The sequence below is a fragment of the Erinaceus europaeus genome, chromosome 7 (assembly GCF_950295315.1).
Source record: "Erinaceus europaeus chromosome 7, mEriEur2.1, whole genome shotgun sequence".
NCBI lineage: Eukaryota > Metazoa > Chordata > Mammalia > Eulipotyphla > Erinaceidae > Erinaceus > Erinaceus europaeus.
In genome coordinates, this window is record NC_080168.1 from 23720703 (window position 1) to 23727984 (window position 7282).

At 36.2% G+C, this 7282-nt stretch overlaps 1 pseudogene; it reads right to left on the reverse strand.

Annotated features, from left to right (window-relative positions):
• Positions 1–224: 224 nt before the first annotated feature.
• On the reverse strand, positions 225–786 carry LOC103114794 (chromobox protein homolog 3-like; annotated as a pseudogene).
• Between the last annotated feature and the right edge of the window lie 6496 nt (positions 787–7282).

Sequence of the window (7282 nt, forward strand, 5' to 3'; positions counted from 1 at the left end):
TATTATTGGATAAGACAAAGATAAATTGAGGGGGAAGGGGAGATAGAGAAGAGGTGGAGAGAAAGATAGACACCTACAGACCTACTTCATCGCTCATGAAGCATCCTGCATGCAGGTGACTCCCCATACTATTTTAAAACATTAAAACTGACTTTAATTAGAATGTTGTCACAATAAATAACCCCCCCCCCACCAAACTAAGACATATATAGCAATACACACAATTATTGAGTTTCATCTTCTGGACAAGAATGCCAAGTTAGTCTTTTATCACAAGAAACAGCTACAGTTTGAAGTCACTTCACATTTGCCTCTTTTGCCCACAACAAATCTTCCTCATCTGAATCTTTCCATTTCATGACAAACATGAATTCTCCACTGCCATCGGTGGCACCAATTATTGGTTCAGGATCAAGACCTCTGGCAAAGCCTTTTGGTTTATCAGCAACATTTCTTTTCTTCTTTGATTTACTATCATCAGATTCATTGTCAGATAAAGATTTTCTTTTTTTGAACCATCTTTTCCTTTAGCAGCCTTTTGAGAATGAAGAAAAATGCTTCAATCAACTCTGGACAATCTAAGTTTTCTTCAGGTTCCCAGGTATTGTCAGCATCTGTAGACCCCTTCCACTTCAGGAAATCCTTCACCTTCCCATTCACTACTTGTCAGCCCAGTACTTTTTCCACCACAAATGCTCCAGGCTCAGCCTCTTCAACTTTTTTACTCTTTCCATTCCATTTCTTTGCTATTTTTATTTTTTGTAATGCATTTTTACTGGAGGCCATTTTTAATTGCAGACGTAATGAGTCTTGAAGACTTGAAGATTATTCACCACCTCCCAGGTCTGTGACATCTCTGATTTATTATGTCTTAACATGAGATATAAATGAGAGAGAGAGAAGGTGAGGGAGAAAGAGAGAGAAGGGAGTGAGAGAAAGAAAAGAGGTTGGGTGGTGGCATACCTGGTTGAGTACACACATTCAAATGTGCAAAGAAAACTCTCTAGTCTCCATCTTCAGAAAGACGCTTCATGAGTGCTGAAGCACTGCTGTAGGGTAGGGGTCTCTCTCCTTCTCTATCTCTCCTTTCTTCTCAATGTATATCTCCTCTTAAAACAAAGAGGGAGGATGCAAGGGGGCACCATTCTGACACATGCAATGATAGGGATCAGACTTGGGATTTCATGCTTTTAAGTCCAATACTCTAAACACTATTAAATGTCCTAGGCCAGGAGACTATTTTTATACTCAGTATGCTGTAGTCCAGATAGAGTCATGTGGCAATAGGAGAACTGATTCAATTTGAATTATAACATTTCTGTTCTCTTCATATTACATTTCACTCACACCAATCCAGAAAATATATATATAATTTTTGCAAAATCTGTGAACATAATTCAATAAAATGATTTTCTTGTTCAGGTATAAAGGAATGAGAGAGAGCTGAATAATAGCACTCCAGTTCCCCTTATGAAAAGAAAGACGCATCACATTTCACAGACAGTCTTCTGTATCACGTTGACAATAGCTACAAATACTATATCCATAATTCATGGTAGCTACAAATACTATACCCGTAATTCATGATATTGCTGTCTGCAAAAGACCTTATCAATAACAAAGAGAAAGAAGAGAATGGAGTGTTTTTTACTCCTAAGTTCTGAGTTAAAAGAGGAGGAACCTTATTGTCCTCCATCAAACACAAAGGAGAAAGCAGGAAAATGAAAGAAAAGAGAGTTGGAATGAATACTTTCTATAACAAAGCAAAAGAAACTTCTGGGTCTGCCCTGTATGTGGGTTCTCATTTGTATGATGGTAGAGTAGTCTTGACAATTCTTTGCAGATCTTCAAGAGCCAGTTTGGTTTTGCTGATTAAAGGGATTGCAGAAGGAAGTAAATGAATTGGTAAAAGTAGTTGAGTAATGTCAAATCATGAGTCCTCAAAGTCGGATGCGAAATCGCTGATCTAATTTCACAAATATAATTGGTAAAAATATCATGACTTCAAGACTCAGGAAATTTTCACAGGACAGAGTTTATGTAATACAATAGAAGGGTACTAAATCACTGTAGCATGTAATTCTCTATATTTTAGCTTTATTTTTTAATATATATATTAATTTCAAGAAATGAGAATGAGAGGTGGTTCTGGCAAAATGCAATGCCAGGGATTATTCCAGAGGCTTCAGATATACCAGTCTTTAATCACTGAAAATTTTGTCCAACATTTAACTTTTTTCATATTTAATTAATATTTTTAATTGCCACCAGGGTTATTGCTGGGGCACAGTGCCAGCACTATAAATTCATGGCTCCTGGTGGCCTCTTTTTTTTCCCCCCATGCTTTTCTTTCTACTTTATTTTTATTTGACATGACAAAGAGCAATTGAGAGGGAAGGAGGAGAAGTAGAGGGAGAAAGAAAGAGAAGTACTTGCAGCAGTACTCCAAGCTATGATGCTTACCCCTCCAGATGAGAGCCATAGACTTGAACCCAGGTACTTGTGCATTTTAACATGTGTGCTCTACCAGGTGTGCCAATGATTGGCCCTCAATTTGTTTTCTTTAACTTCTAGTTCAAATTCAGTCGACATTTTCTCTAGAGACTTCTTTGTAGCAAAATTCTCTCTTCTGAAATCAGCATTGATTTAGCAAAGAAATGCATTCTAAATTAACCAAGGTCTGACTGACCATGGAGTGTGATTTCTGACTGACAGGGCCTCAAAGGTTACACAGACTCCTGTGTTAAATATGAATATATATATCCTAGACTAGACCAATGGGGTTCATAGTTAATGATATTTTTATATTTTTCTCATGTTTGGAAGCTACTCTCTGCCCTAATCCAGCTTTCTAGCCCTATTCTAAACTCTGCCACCATCTTCCCAGACATACTTTCAGTCTACCTACATGTTAGCTACCAGGCTCAGGCAAATATTACTAGTCATGGGCCCCTTGGAAAATATCTAAAATAGATATCTTAGCTTCTTCCCACATGAAGAACACCTAATTTTATCTGCTCCATTCCTACCTTTGGGTTTCTCTTTATTAAACATATTGTCCTGCTTTATATCTTACTCTCTTCAACCACCAAGTTACAGACTCTACTACGATGCCATCCTGATTTCCCTGGGCAGACAACCTCACCTGTGTGTCGCAAAGTCTCACCTCTTCAGAGCACTATCCCATTAGAGAAAGATTAAAAACAGGCTGGGAGCATGGATCAACCTGCCAAATTCTATGTCCAGCAGAGGAGCAATTACATAAGCCAGACCTTCCACCTTCTGTACCCCCAAAAGAATTTTGATCCATAATCACAGAGAAATAAAGAATAGGGAAGTTTCCAATGGAGGAGATGGGACATGGAGCTCTGGTTATGGGAACTATGTGGAATTTTACTCCCTGTTAATTTTACAATCTTGTTAATCATTATTAAACCACTATTAAAATACATTTTTGAAAATTGAAAAAAATATAATATTCACTGCTAGATATTGTGTAATGTATAGCTACAGGACCTTTACAATTATTGCTCTTTGTCACTTTCAATAGCAGAGCCTTTTATTCCTATATCTACCTAGTTTTCATTATGTTTGCTGTGTTGCATTGTTGACTTGATTTCTTAAGTTGGAAAATTAGACTTATTAGAGGTCACTGACTAGCACCTAATGAAATATTGAAAAAGAAATCTTTGATTGGTTTAATTTCACCCCTTCTGTCTTCAGATTTCTGTACTTCACCCTAAAAGGTCTTAATTTTTTTTCTTTATGTTAACATTGTTACTTTTCAAAAAAGAAAGAAAAAAGGCTTTGTACAAAGTGACATGGAATTGATAAGCTTTAATGAATGGCATCTACAGGCAGTATTTACATGCCAGTACAGTGTGTCTTAACAAACAAACAAACAAAAAGTAATAAAATTGCTTTCATCCTGAGAGATTCCACTAGACTGTTAGCTATCTGCAAATGATGCTACTTTTTTTTTAAAAATGAGGGACATATTTATGTTGCCTTTCTCTATATATCCCTAGTCACTCTCAATAGTTTCTTGGAGTTCTTGAGAGAAACAAATACATATAAAGAAGAATAATCACCTCATGTGGCTCTATTCTTGCCCTCAGTTGTTTCGCCCCTCAGACCAGAACAAGAAGGGAGGGAATGGTCTGGTTCAGTTGCTGTTTAGCCGCAAAATTTCTCAAACTGAAAAACAGCATAATTCATAGATCCATGGTGGTTCATAAAATAAAGGTGTCTCTTGTAACCAGTGGCATGTTAGATCCAGTGAAATGTAGTACTAAATCTATCATTTTTTGTTCTCTTCTCTCTTTACCAGTATTCCCCCAGTGATGTTAGCTGTGAAACAAAATTGCCTCACATCAAACTGAGGAGCTCTGAAAGGGAACTGTGCACTGATTTAAGGAAATGCATGATAGGAATATGATACTCTGGCTTTAAATTATATATCAGTAAGTAGGCTTTCGTTTGAATACAGTTGATCTTTGAACAATACCGGAGTTGGGATGCCTGCCATCACTGCCACTCCCACGTAGTAAAAATCCATATATATTATTTTTAAGTCCCTAGGAACTTAAGTACAAATACCTTTCTATAAACCAGAAGCTCTCTCAATAAGATAGGCAATTAATACACATTTTGCATATTAGATTAATTATGAACTATATTCTTGTACTAAAGTAAGCTACTGAAAAGAAAATGATGGGAGTCCAGTGGTAGTGCAGCCAGTTAAGCTCAGGCAGCACAAAGCACAAGGACCGGCATTAAGGATTTGGGTTAGAGCCCCCGGCTCCCCACCTGCAGGGAGTCGCTTCACAAGCGGTGAAGCAGGTCTGAAGGTATCTATCTTCCTCTCCCCCTCTCTGTCTTCCCCTCCTCTCTCCATTTCTCTCTGTCCTATCCAACAGTGATGACATCAATAACTATAACAATAAAAAAACAGCAGGGGCAACAACAGGGAATAAATAAATAAATATTAGAAAAAAGAAAAGAAAATGACATTAAAAATCATAAAGAAGAGAAAATGCATTTACATACTTTATTTCTTTATTCCCTGGAATGTTACCATCAGGGAATGTTCCAGGTGGCTTTTTCAGGTAGAAGGAGAGAGACAGAGACAGAAATAAACAGAGTGGGGAAGATACTACAGCACCAAAGATTCTGAGTTTTGTTTATAACAGTTTTGGAATGTCCCTATGAAATATAGGAACATATATCATTTTTATTTTTAGCATGCTGAGACTTTGATGTAGTTTCCTGCCTTTTTAATTCCACCACTCCCAGGGGACTCTTTTATATTTTAAGTTAGCAAAGAGAGCAGAGACATGGACACAAAGGAAATAGAAATAGGGACAAAAAGAAATGTCAGAGCACTTGTTATGCAAGATGTCCTCATGTTGTTCTGGATGCTTGTCTCTATAATTTGATACTTGGTAAAGTCTATGCTTGACTCATTGAGCTTTCTCCTGGCTCTATATATTTTTATGGGTTTCTGGTATAGTAATTTAACCTGGTCCTTCAGTACAATGTTACTGCTTTAGTGCTTGAAGAACTTTAGGATAAATGACAAATTATTCTAGAAATTTCCATAAACACTACAACTGAAGATGTACATCAGTCATAAATAAAAGATTGAAAAATTTCTAGCTATCTAGACATCCTCGAGATTTTGTGAAATTGTGAAGTTCCTATCACTGCTGCCATTTAATACAAACAGTGTTAGAGATTAAGCTGAGGAAAGACAGCCCCTTCGAACACCAGACTCAAAGATCCTATAATACGACAGAACGGAAAAATCACACTTTCTATATCTAGAAAGCAGGTTTTAACCTCAAAAGCTATAAATTTATGTTTCTTTAAGAAAAAGCACAATAAACTTTTTTTTGTTGTTGTTAACATCTGATATCAGTGTTTTGTATTCAAAAATGGCCTTAGTTTTCCAGCTTCCAACCTCTTCTTAGCACTGAGCTGTTGAAATGTAGAATGTTGAAGACATATCTTTTAAAATAGCTTTGTGTTCCTCTTTGGAAACTGCTGACTTTACTAGAATAAAAATGAAAATAAAAAATATAACTCCTGAAATAGTAGCAGCTATTGCTCTGAAGATTGCCTTGACGTGGTTGGAGGAAAATTTAAAGTGTGTTTAACTCTGAAAGGGACCTAGTGATGTCAAAAATATAGACGAGTGTAACTCTGGTGGGTAATAAAACTCTTCCAGATCCTGACATGCATTTACAACCTCATTCACAGTTTTCCTATTTTACAATATTATACTCGAGTTGAGCTTTTATATAATGCCTGCATTTCTAGACTGTGTCATTTTCTTTATTCTCCTATGTGTCTTCTTCCTGTCATGATTTAGTTCTTGTTTTACTATGGTTACCAATGACATAACTGTGTGGACGTCTACCATCAGACTTGCTCTCAGGATTTTTGTCTTCTTGAACACAATGTTTGATACATTTAGATTTAAACTTGACAAATTCAAGGGGAAATATGATTCTGTTCAATCTGGGAGAAAAAAATCACTCAATTGAGGACAACTGTCCAGGCCCTGAAATATAAATGCCTTGCCTAGAAAAATCAGTTTTATTATGTTCGAGTAGAATAAGGGAACTGAGCCATTTTGATAAACCTTGGGCAAAAATTCTATATATACTCCAATGTAATAGTCTATATTTATAGTGCTATACATAGTTAAAATTTAAAAGAAAAAAAAACCTCTGCTAACAGGTTATCTTATTTTTATAATGCTGTATACTTGTCTACTATTTTTTTGTTCAGAGAGCAAGTTGACAGTCCCTAGAGTGACTGACATTGAGATTTTTGCCAAACTGTTGGCACTTTGACTCAAAGGCTGGTATAAATCTAACTTAAATATATAGAAATAACCATAGCATTTATTGCAATAGTAATATTTACAAATAAGATTTATGGTCTCAGGTAGTAATTCACCTGGTAGAAAATACACATTACCATGCATACAGGGCTTAAGTCCCTAGTCTCCACCTTTGGAGGAAATTTCATGAGAGGTAGAACACAGCTTTAGCTCTCCATCTCTCCCTCTCTCTCTCTCTCTCTATTTATCAGGAAAAGAAATATAAAAAGAAGAAATGATAGAAAGATAAGAAACAAAACTGTTCACCTGGAGAAGTGTTATTTAGTGTACATGTAACAAGTCCCAATAATAACCTCGGTGGCAGAAAAAAAATAATAAATAAGGTTTGAGCCCATTATGCTTCTAATACTTTGACATCAATAAATCAATCCA